The sequence below is a fragment of the Montipora foliosa genome, chromosome 9, assembly GCF_036669935.1.
Source record: "Montipora foliosa isolate CH-2021 chromosome 9, ASM3666993v2, whole genome shotgun sequence".
Classification (NCBI taxonomy): Eukaryota; Metazoa; Cnidaria; class Anthozoa; order Scleractinia; family Acroporidae; genus Montipora; species Montipora foliosa.
Window position 1 is genome coordinate 15,398,391 of NC_090877.1, and position 13,366 is coordinate 15,411,756.

Below are 13,366 nucleotides of genomic sequence, written 5' to 3' on the forward strand. Positions count from 1 at the left end.
GGCACTTGCCTAGCTCAGCCATTTTTTAAACCGTGATTCCGTTGTTGTCTGTAAAATGTACTCACCATAAACACCCTAAAATATCTATGAAGATAATTTAACCATGGACATTGCGTCAGTCATAATTTTTTTTCTAGCTATGACCCTGGTTAACATATTTAGTAAGGCCTTGAGCAAGAATTTTTTCATCTCCCGGGAGTTCCTCAATAATAATACCATGTGAGATGGTGAAGTTGAAACTTAGGCATTAAGGTAAAAAAAAATGGGGATAAGAGCGGGTTAGGGGATCCTTGTTAGTATGCCTTCCAGGCTTGATTAAAAAGGCAAAGATAAAAATTAAGGGGAAATATAATGATAATAGAGACATTAAGATAGCCCCCGAAATCGGTTTACGGTTCGGGTAGCGCCATATCTTTTTCAATTGCAAGACGAAATGATCTTACCCGGTAGACCCAGCCGTTTTTCTGGGTTAGAAACCAGTTTACCCTTAGAAGAGTCACGAGTAGCGACAGAGGAGACATGATGGAGAAACGAGTAAGTTTTTATACTTTCTAAACAGAGAACATTCGTAAGGACGAATTTTGGATATATTTGATAGCCTTTCTTAAACAATTCAGTGAACTTATTTCTGAAGAGGAAGACCAACCTGCGGCCGAGCCGCCATCTTCGTAAACCATCGTTACCAATCCCCGTCCGTTAACTCTACGGGTATGGCTGCATGGAAATTTTACTTAAACGGGTACACTACCCTTACCCGTATACCGGTATATGTTGCAGGTAAAATACGCTTTCAGGTTGAATCCTTTTAAACCTAGTCTAAATTAATGGAATTATGCACTCAACCTAGCTTAAAACCCCTCCTCCCTCCCTCCCCTAAAAAAAAGATACTTATACCTTCCCTCCTCGAGCTCTGTATTACGCATCTCAACACATCTTCTTAATCTTTGGTGTCCTCTTATCGGTTTCTGTATTCGTACACTTATTAATTCAGTCTCAACATTACAACATAGTAAGGGAACAAAGAACTGCACTTATCGGTACTCGAACTCGCACCTCCAGATCTGTAGTACTGTGTCTTCACCACTACACTAAACTGACGAACATGCTCGAGCCAGCAAAGTTCTTTTCATTAGTTACTTTTCAATGATTGGTCAATTAATAACTATGTTTATGTTATGTTTTCAATTATCAATATCTCTATGTCTATAGAACAGATTTGACATCATCAGCAAATCGGTGAATTCAAGAATTTTTGAGCAATGATAAAAATCATTAATGTATAAAGGAAACAAAATTGGCCCGAGAACTGATCCTTGAGGAATACCACAAGGGACTGTGAGAAGATCAGATGTTGTGACTATTTGTTCACGGTTTTTTGAGAATAGTGTCGCCAGGTTGTTACAGAGGGGTGTTATTCTATACGGATTTTATCCTTTTTGCACACGTTTCTACAACGGGGCATAAAATGTCGAACAGGGTATAATGCCGAAAACGGTACAGACGCATAAATTGTGCCATTATTATGCAACACGCAGGTCATCGGTAACAAGCAGCTTGTCTATGGTTTCAAGTGCTGCTGTTACCAATGTGACAAGGTATAAGATTTTACCCCACGGCTTCATGCGAAATGGACGTAAGAAAAAGATCAAAAAACAGTAAAGGGTTACAACGGGAAAATAATGCATTTCAATCACCAACATACATAACGAAACTGTAATTTTGTCATTTCAAAATTGTTGTTGTTTTTTTGTTGTTTGTTGTTTTTTTGCCGAGTATTTGCAATTGAGACATTTGCCAAAATGGCAGAAATGAAAACTTAAATATATCATACTTGCAGGATTATGTTTAAATTGTAACCTTGCGAAACAACTTTTTGTCTAGTCATTTTTGAAAAAAAAAACACGACGGCCCTCAACAATCTCTATTTAAAAGACAACACATGTCCTACGCAATATTAAAACTTCAGCTGCGTTCTTCCGCATAGTTAAGCAAACAGACTCTCAGTAATGCTCTACGAACACCCATAACAGCGTGATAAGGAACACTACAAGTTACCGGTAAGTTACTACATTTTATAATTAATAATGCGTGCCAAAAGGTGCAAGAATAGAATAGGTGTAACAAATCTCAACGTGAATAGAATTATTGAAAAACTGGACAAATGAGGCGTGTTTTAAGGCGTGGCCGAAAAGGATGGGAGACCAACATTGATGTAACACAACTCAAAGTAAATGAAATTATAGAAAAATTTGACAAATGAAAGCGTATTTTAAGGCGTGCCGAAAGGGTGCGAGAAACAGCACTGACATAACACAACTCAAAGTAAATGGAATCATACAAAAATTGGACAAATGAGAGCGTTTTTTAAGGCGTGCCGAAAAGGGTGCGAGAACAGCAATGATTTAACACATCTCAAAGTAAATGGAATTATACAAAAATTGGATAAATGAGAGCGTACTTTTAGGCGTCCCAAAAAGATTTCGAGAACAGCACTGATGTAACACAACTTAAAAGTAAATGGAATTATACAAAAATTGGACAAATGAGAGCGTTTTTTAATGCGTGCCGAAAAGGGTGCGAGAAAATCACTGATGGAACACAACTCAAAGTAAATGGAAGTATAGAAAAATTGGGCAAATGAGAGTACATTAGTAGTAATACATTTTTAAAATAAAAACTAGACCCTCCGTGAGGGTACGCTGGGTTGCCTGTGGTACGTGGCAGCGTTCCAGGCAATTTTTTTTTCAAGTTGGGGTTTGTAGCCGCATATAACGCGCGCTCTGATTGGGCTAATTGTGACTGGCCCACGGGCCGATTACGGGCTTCGCCTCATGGGCTATTGACCCGTAGCCCTTGCGGGCTACGGGTCTAATTGTTAATTAGTATAAATACACAGGTGATTATACAAAATCGCGCCGCTCTCATTGGCTCCCTCTCTCGGATTGTCAGCCGATAATCACCTCGACGGACAAAATGGCTGCCAGTAGTCGTTTTGGCCACTGTAAGTGAAGATGATTTTCGCGTTGAAATGTTTTTTTTTTCTCTTTTTTGAAATAATCACCTGTGTATTTATACTAAAACAATTATTCGCCTCAGGCTCAGTGATTATCGGTGAATATTCACCTCGACTTCGTCTCGGTGAATATTCACCGATAATCACTGAGCCTGAGGCGAATAATTGTTAATTAATGACCCCCCAACTTGAAAAAATTTGCCTTTAACGCTGCACGTACCACAGGCAACCCAGTGTACCCCCACGGAGGGTCTAGTTAATATTTATTTTACCCTCAGTCTGCATTTACCCCCGGTCTGCAGTCTGCAGTCTGCAGTCTGCGTTTTACACTGACCACCCAAATAACCGATTTTTCGACGGAAAATTCATCGCAGAGGATAAACCTATTCACTGGACATGTAATAAAGGTAAATATGTTCGAGCGAAAGCGAAAACAAGCGAATATTTTGACGGAAAACATAATAATGTGAGACCAAAGGAACATGTGGTGAAGACACGCAATTGCGGCATCGCTTCGACAATAATCTTACCTTTTCAGCGATTTTAACGCTTGAAATTCCATTCAATCCACCTGGTCTAGTCTTTGAATTCACTATTATCGCTGCCCTGCGAATCTTCAGTGTTCTACATAACAGCACACTTGGTAAAGGACGGCTCGACGGGCGACAGATTGTTTGTCGATGTTGTCGCCTGTCTTGTTCAGTATCCAACTGCTTTGCCATTATTGAGCTTGATAAGAGTATATTTTGTTCAAAGATCCACTAAAACGCTATTCGCGCTACATGACTTTCGACGCCATTGCCGGTTAAGTTAATCGTTATAATGTGTCCACCAGAGAAATCTACGCATTTCCCACTACCCTCTCGATCCTAAGAAAATACGCGCAGCAGGGCTCTATGCACAAAGACACCACTTAGCAGGGGAGTGACAGGCAAGACTTTACCGACACGGAAAAAAATAAAAATAATAAAATGGAGAAATCTACCCATTTTCCGACTGGGATTTCCATACGGCAACCCAGTAATGACAAAATACAGGAGACAAAGGTCCAACTCAAAGAACACTTCAGAGAGTCAGTGATATCATCTTTGAATTCTATTAAGGAAAACACATTGACGATATGACAAGAAAGTGGTTTCAGCAAACCCCTAACCCGAATCGGGTTCTAATCTTCTACACTCTAACCAAAATCCATAAACCAAGGCCTGTCGGGAGACCTATAATTTCGGGCTGCGATGGCCCAAAAGAAATAATATCATCGTTTGTGGATCCATTATTACAGCCCATTGCTCAAAAGGCAAATCGTTTCTCAAAGACACCACTGATTTTATCAATTTTATAGCAAAAACAAAGGTGTCAGATAATACCAATTTGGTTTCTATGGATTTAACCAGCTTCTGCGCAAATATCCCACAAGAGAAGGGCATATATAAGACAATTATGTACAACATACGACGACTTCTATAATGGTAATCCTCCTATCCCCACACGTTTTCTGCCAAATGCTTAGCATCATTCTCCAAGAAAACTCTTTTGATTTTAGCGGGGAAAGATACCTGCAAGTCCACGGAACAGCCACGGGAACAAAAATGGCAGTATCTTTTGCCAACATTTTCATGGCAGAAATGCTAAGCCATAGCAAAAGTTAAACTAACAGTATGGAAACGTTTCATTAATGACGTTTTCTCACTATGGGGCTTAAATAAATAGGAGAAAAACCTGTTCATTGCACAAGTTAACAACGTCCACCCAACTGAAATTTCAGAGAAGGAGATCACTTTCCTAGACATAACAGTATACAAAGGAGACGATTCGAAAAAGAATCCATTCTTAATATCAGAACATATCACAACTCACAAGCCGACTGAAATCTTCCAATGCACGCATTCTACCTCTTGTTACCCACCCAGTGCCAAGAAGGGTTTTATTAAAGAAGAAGCTAGTCGGCTCCTACGTACAAACTCCTGATAAACGCCATTTGAGGAGGCACTATCTCGATTCAGATCCCGCCTTGCAGAGCGAGTCTACCATAAGCAACTTATCGAGAGAACTCTATCTCAGACCAATTTTTCTGGAAGACAGTCGGCACTTAAACAAAAAGGTAAAACCAGCAAGAAAATTCTAACATTTGTCACAACATACAGCCCAGCAGTGTCAAATCTTCAAGCAATGCCGACTCGCAACTGGAGTTTTATTCGTTGCCATTGCTGGCAAACATATTCAAGAAACCTCCTTTAATTCGCACTGGATCAAAGTTTCGGCAACAAAAGAAAACCCTGTTAGGAAGAGACGGTAGGTGATAAGCTGAAATGGAATGTGGTAACCGGAGTTCTTTAATATATCAAATCAATGATTGATTGATTAAGCTTCATTGTTAATAGACTAATTATAAAACAAGGAGGCTCAAACCAGTTTCAACACTTGAAAGAAACGTTCGTATTAGAAGGATTGACACTACAACACTTTATCACTTACTGTAACAGCAAAAGTATGGTACCATATCAAACAACAATTATTGCTGAAACGATTCAGTCATTTTTGTGACGTAAAAAGGTTTCCATGGAAGCAGGAAAATCCTGCAAACACACCCCTTATTTTGGCTTTAACTGGTCATATCTCAAAAACGAACTCGGTGACCCCCATTTTTGATTTCTGAAATGAAATCAGCATGCCATGCAGAATGAAACCTTCTGCAAAATTCCGTGGAGCTGATTCAGAGCCATCTTAAATAATGGAAAGTTTAAGGTAGCGCTGAATCCTCCTCACAGAACTGTTTTAAACTTTGCAGAGAGTTGTGTGCATTAACTCAGAACTGAGGAATTTTCTAATGTGGCGGATTTTATACAACCCACAGAAGGCCTTGATGCATCTCTTGGCAACGTGAACATGCTGGAGTCAAACACACGTACCACAGGCAACCCAGTGTATGCTTCACGGAAGCATCTCTTTTAGTAACAAAGTCGCGTTTGCAACCTCGTTTCAGAAAGTATGTCGTTAGTTCAGTGGTGCGAATCTTGAACGTTTCGTCGGTAAAATAAATTCGAAACCTACGGACAAACACCAACACACAAACACAAAAAAAGGCCATTCCTTTCAGTCTAGCACTCCGCCTACGACGAATTTGCATTTATCATTGATAACCACAGCAATGGCGCATCGAAGTCAATGGACCTTATTTTAGTTTGTTGAGGGAATGACATATAGTCGATGTCCCGAAATTTAACCCGGACCGTCCCCTCTCCAGACCGTGATGAAGTGGAGGAAATGTAACCTGAAATAAAATACAAAACTCCAGCGGTTAAGCCACTGATCTGAAATTCGAAGGGGTATTCTAGAATCAAGCCGAGAACATCATTGTAAAAGCTTATTCTATGCATAAAGTAGGTTCTGGAGGTAATGTTGAGAGTGGAAAACAAGTTAACGGCCGAAGATATAAACAAGCCACGAGGAATACTAATGCATGATGTTTACGCAACAGAGTCAGAAGCTCATCTTATTTCACGTGAATGTTTACGATTGCCCTGTTTTGCCATAAAAACCATCCAGATGACTTTGCTAGGCTCTAAAGAAGCTTAATGTGTATTTTTTCTGTGATTTTGACTAAAATTTTCTCATGGTTTTTTCTTCCTCCACTGTAGACGCCATTTTTGTCTCGTAGGAGGCGATCTTTGGCATATCACAGAATGACGTCGAAATCATCGGGAAAGACACAAAGTCGAGATATCGATATTTTTCCTGGCTTACAGCACACAGGGAGACCATCAAGATTAGTGTTACTGCTCGCCTGGTGGCTCGCAGCAATAAGATTTAAGGTTCAAATGGTTTTAGTCCAGTTTGGGCCTTAAATAAAAATGTTTTTTGCCCGGTGTTGACACTCGTGAAAGACGAACGCGTGTAAAATCAGCACAATGATCGATGATATTTTATTCTGGAAAGTTTTTACAATGTTATGCGCAAGGGCCCGTGAGCACCAAAGTTCTTGATCTCTTTCTAGTAAGACAAGAGATATACTTCAAGTGCTACGATTCATTCAGTATTCTTTGTCATTATTTACTTACCTTTTAGTTTGATAGAATAGAACAGATAATTACGAAAGATCTGGCACTTTAACCTCAGTGATTTTCTTCGAATTGCCCCAATTTTGGGGCAAAAAGAAATCGCTTCTTAATAATTATTGAACTTCGTTTTCATCGGTCAATTCTGATAACACTGAAATTCAGCACGCTGATTTAAATATCATTTTGTGTTCAAGTGAGGAAGACCGGCTTAGACTGAAATTCGTTTTTCTATATTTGTTCTGAAAAACCTCCAAAAACCGATTAACGATTTGTCGACGTGTTATCCGACTTTGGTATGTCTTGCAAAAGTGAAGACATTCATAATTGGTAAATTATCTCACGAGACTTTATTTTAATTGTTAGGGTGGTTTGTTTCAATTGGTTCCTTATTCTGACCTGAAATACTTAGTGTTTCGAAGCGATTCTTGTGACAAATGTTTTTGTTTTTGCAACGATTAAGTCAAAGAATGGATACTGAAAAATGATCTATCAACTCATAACAGTTTTTGATCTTGTTGTCAAAACTATCTTGTATCCATTTGATTATGTGTTATGCCATTATTTTTGATATGGTGGTTTTTTGTCACTTTAATACGGATTACCGCTAATACTCCGATAAACGTTGTGGTTAGAATATATTTTACTCCTTCTGTGGGAAGGCTCAGAACAGATTAAAACTGACTTTTCGTGATAGGAAGATTAAACGATTTGGTTTCAAACTATGCGCAGGTGAAATGAAGCTGATTTCAAGACTGAGTCACTTGATGGAAAAGCAAATGAGCTTAGACTTTGACGAAACCGAAAACGTTTCTTTTTTTCCCACCGAGAGGGGTAAGTTGCGGACTACCGCTAATACTCCGATAGACGTTGAGGTTAGAATATATTTTATTCCCACTGTGGGAAGGCTCAGAACAGATTAAAACTGACTTTTCGTGATAGGATGACTAAACGATTTGGTTTCAAACTATGCGCAGGTGAAATGAAGCTGATTTCAAGACTGTCGGAGTCACTTGATGGAAAAGCAAATGAGCTCAGACTTTGACGAAACCGAAAACGTTTCTTTTTTTCCCACCGAGAGGGGTAAGTTGCTTCAAAGTCATAGGATAAAAACTAACTTTAACTTGATTTAATTTATCTCACTTTCATAACGGCAGATTAAAAATTTCATAGTGTTTAAACGAACTCAGCCACAGAATATTTCTTTTAGTACTGTGGGGAATCTTTTTCAGCATATTCTCTCGATGCTTTCAACACGACAAGACAAAGGAACATTCAGAGCTGAATCAATCGAATTTTCTCTATCTGAATACTCCATAATTTAAGCAAAAGTAAATGATACTCACTAGGGAAATGTTACCAGTAAAAAAAGTTCTTGCTCGATGTAGTTCACCAAAAATTTCAAACACATTCAGTTGAACTGCGAATATGTTGATTAAACAAAAGAATAGCGAGAAAGAAAATTAAATATGCGAAACAAGATTGGGAAAGACATCTTCTTAAGGATAAAGAAAAATTCAGAATGAAAGTTGAGAGGCGTAATGTAAACTTGAGGGTCGAGCCCTGAAACAGGTGAACAGTGTAATAATTTGCGTTTTGTCAAGGCAATCATTTCTTACTCGGTTTTTCAAATTAAAAACAAACAATCGCTTGGCAAGTGATAACAGCATTAATAATGAAGAAAAGAGAGCGAAGGATTACAAAATAAACCTACGTATATTTGGCGTCCTCAAAACCTAATTCGGAGCCTCTCTTTATGATACCGGTTGACAGTGCTGGCTCGGTTAGCGGGATGAATTGGCTTCTATTCATATGAGAAATGCAGCCTGGTTAACAGGCACTAAACGTTCTTTGGAACTCTTTCAATTGCAAGAGAAGGAATAGGGACCATACCAGTCTGAACATCTACGTAATAGTGCAACATTATATATGACACTTCCTAAATTGTAAACAAGTTTCTGAAAAGCAGCTTTAGGTATAGCGGCGGGATACCTTCGAACCAACTACAAACGTGGCAAAATCAACAGAGTCGTACATTAAAATTGAATAATCGGGTCAAACCGTGCTCTATATCCTAGGATTAGTAACATTCCAAATGTTTTAGTTTTTATATAAGTTTTTAATTTTAGTGTTTTAGACTGGTCATGTACTGTTAGTTTTTTTGAAATGTACAAACACGCCCTCCATGGAAACCAGAATTAACTATGAGAGGCTGGTGTGAAGTGCGATTTTCTACCCATGTAAACCATGTGAGCGTTATCCCTACTAGTGAAACCATTGGGCCCACTCAAGGACAGAGAAAAACTCTGATTAGGGTGGGAAATGAACCCACGACCTTCGGGTTAGATCACCCCTGCTCTACCGACTGAGCTACAAGGTCAGAAGGGAGCAGGTGGTGGGAATTGAAAATGTCAAATTCACGGCAATGAATATGTACAAGTGCAAGGCTTACGTTTATGCAAACGATGGCCGTGTAGCACTTATATTTCAACAGAATTAACTATGAGAGGGTGATGTGAAGTGCTATTTTCTACCCATGTAAACCATGCGAGCGTTTGGGTTCAGCAGGAGGTAGTTTTCAAAGCACCAATCATGGATTCGTTGTAGATCTGCGTTGATATTGTTCTCGGCGGCGTGAGACTCATCAACTGTAAACCGGCGAAAGGATCAATTTCGTCTCATCTACGTAGCACATCTCACTGAATGCTGGTAGGTCGTTAACGTAAATACTAAATAACAGAGCTCCAAGCACGCTGCCCTGCGGCACTCCACACATTACAGGCAGAGCATCGGACAGCGCAGCATTAATGCGAGCCACTTGAGACCTTTTGGGACAAATAGCTGTTAAACCAGGAGATTGCCGATGGGGCCAGCCCAATGGCTTCGCAGTAAAATGCCGTGATTTATGCTGTCGAAATCTCTACTCATGTCCAGATAAACAACAGCTGTTAGCTTTCTCTTGTCGATCGCCTCAAGTGTCCGTAGAGGCAACGAGAGAGGTTTCAGTGCAGTTCCACTCTTTGTTTCGGTTCTCGTTCCCTGCCAACCTTTAATTTGCTGTCAGCTGGTTTAAGGCCGCCTTTTCGCACACCTTAGAAAGAATAGGCAATAAAGAGATTGGCCTATTGTTGGCTGCTTCTTCAAAATCCCCTTCTTTCAGAATTGGTGACACGTCAACAATCTTCCAGTCTCCAGGGAAGGTGCCAAGTGGTAAGCGAAGCGTTAATAATGGAGGTAATAGAGGGAATGATAACAGGTACATTCACATTTTCATGTGTTTCATTGAAACACGCCAGCTTGAAACACGACGGAAGTACGAACGGACGTTCGGACGGTCGATGACGTCATGGCTACAAAACCAAAATTTTTCGCATCGATGGGTTACCATATTTTCTTAACTATTGTGCTCAGCGCGCGCGCGCCTTCGGCGCGCGGTGAGCTCTGCTATGAATCCCACGAAGAAACCACATTTTATGCAGATTCTATTTATGAGCGTATTTCCTCCGGCTATGAGCCAGTATACAGAGCTCAAGGAACTTGAGACCTTTCTTGCCTCTCAAGAGCTTTCTGCTTTTGAGAGCGTAGGCATATCCCTATGCGATCAAGAGTCCATCATCCAAGAGTAATAAGAATTACACAAATTGGAAAATTTACCCCATTCAAACCCTTTGGGGATACAACATTTTGTTCCAGGTATTTCCCTATCATTAAATGTGAATGGTACATTATAATAGGCCACTTCGGAAAATACCATAATACTCTTTGTTTGTCCCCCCAAATTTTACATAAGCATTGTTTCCAGTTTCTCTTGGGACTTACAATGGTCCCAAGAGAAAACAATGCTTATGTAAAATTTGGGGAGGGGGGGGGGGCAAACAAAGAATATTATGGTATTTTCCGAAAGGGCCTATGCGAATACAATACACAAAGAATCTTACCCTGCGAGCAGAGACCCTTCGATCTTCCTATAAAAATTGATGAGGAAGAGAAATACACGACAACCAAGGAATCATCTCCTTGGAAACTCAAGATAGTTCATACCTTTAAAATGCCATTCCGTTGGTCTATTGCTTATTTTCCCGCTGGGTTTAAAAATCGACACTTTTCTGACACTGATGGGGACAAATATGATGCCACATTCTTACTCTTGGGGGTAATGGACTCTTGATTGACATCGACAAGAAGCTCTTTGTCACGCAAAATTGCGAATGGACCTCCTTAGCCTTTATGTTTTGTTTTTCCATTTCAGACCACGTGATGTTACTCTAGGGAACAGTTTCTTTCAAACGTCTTCTTATGCACATGCATATTTAAAAATAGACACTTTTCTGACACTGATGGGGACAAATATGATGCCAGATTCTTACTCTTGGGTAATGGACTCTTGATTCGATAAACGTGCACGTTTCCAAAATCCTACTACAATGAACGAAATTGAGCAAAAAGAAAGTGGAACGTTTGACGAACAGACGATTATGTCAAGAACTGGTCACCGAAGCACTGCTGTTTTGCAACTACAAGAGAGCAAGGAGCACTCTGGTGAAAGCTGTTTCAAACGCCTTTCAATCGCTAATCAGGGATCCAGAATGAAAAATTTTAAAAGTAGATAAAAAAAGCGAGGAACAAACTGACATCTAGCGAATCATCAGCAACCACATCTCTTGTTATTAGGGAGCTTACGAAACGACGACGCCGACGGCAACGACGACACTACTAAACAATAGGTTTAGTGAGCAAAAACAATGGCTCTGCACGCTCTGCACGTGCGTTTTACATTTTGGTACATTTCTTTGCCGTCATCTCCTAAATGACGACGTGAAATGATCAAATTCAAGGTCCTGTGGAGGACGTTAGCACATGACGATGAATTTTCAGTTCTCTCTCTACGCTTCCAACCCATGCATATCAGTTTAATTCCTCGACAGTTACTACACATTTTTAACGCGAAACAACATGAAGTAGTTGATATGAATAACACGAACTTGTATTTTTAAATGAAGTCCTCGTAGCCGTCGCCGTCCTCGTTTCGTAAGCTCCCTAATTAAGGACAGTTAGACCACTCTTTCGTTTAATTTTTCCTAAAAATAGATGGTTCATAGTGACGTCATCAAATTCTGAAATCAAAATCACAGGGACTTCTGAATCTAAAGGAGGTTGAAGATGACCAGGAAATATACCTTTCAAGTTTCCAGTACCGTGACGTCTTTCGTTTCGAAAATACAGCATTTTGAATTTCCGAATTGACACCATGATACAAAGCTACTTGGTTGAAAAAATGTCTATTCCTGTGAATAAAAGCAGTTTGAGCCTTTCAAGTACATTAGGAGAGGTGTGCCTACACATGTATTTTATCTTATGAGCGAAAAGTAAGCGCTTTCATCGCAAAGTGAACTCCAGGTGTTTTCGTTGATTACCAGCCACCATATAGGTGGACCACATCGCGTCTCCATACAAAACTCTACTAAGGTCTGTGAAACGCTTCGACAAGTAACTCAGAAAAGATGTACGGCACGGACCTGAGAATTGGTGAGGTGATCAAAAGATTTGTTTCTTACAACATTCCAAGTTCGTGCCCTTTTCATTGAACGATTTCGAATTTACAGAACAGGCTCTAAGCTGTGCAACAAGATCATACCACGCGTCTTAATTCCTCCATTCGCGCATAACCAAAATTCCTTGCGCCTTTGACCACACAAAAAGCGAGAAAGTCACCACGACAATAAAGTACGGCTTTTTTGTTTAGAACTTTTGGGTGTAAATGTCTTTTTCAGTTTGTTATCAAGATTCCCATACAAATCTTTTTTTTTTCAGTACCCTCCGTGTCTGGGCGACCTCTGACAGTACCAATAGACGAGTTCACGCTCCGTAGTGCAGCATTGGTCATCAGGGTAAGATGGAGAGAAATTTAAAGGCTTGTGTTTGCGTGGGAGTTCAAAACGATTAAAAGTATTCATGATATGAAATTATGGGTTTTTTATTTTCCAAAACAGAAGATATGCGCTCAAAGGTGCGACAGAAGAAAAAATGGCTATTGTAGAAACTATTATTAAACAAAGTTGTTTATTAAACAAAGTTTCTGCCGTACATTTCCTGTAATTCCAAAGGCACAAAATTACAGAGAATGTATGGAGACAAAAAAGCAGTACTTAGGTATAACAAAGTCAAAAGATACCAAGTCCAGTTCATCTCAGTTGTGAACTGGACTGATTTGTTTGGTTTATGAAGGCGAAAGTCCATAAAGTAGAGTCATGTACAGTTTATTTTGCTTTGAATTTCTATACAAACCTTTGAATTTTCC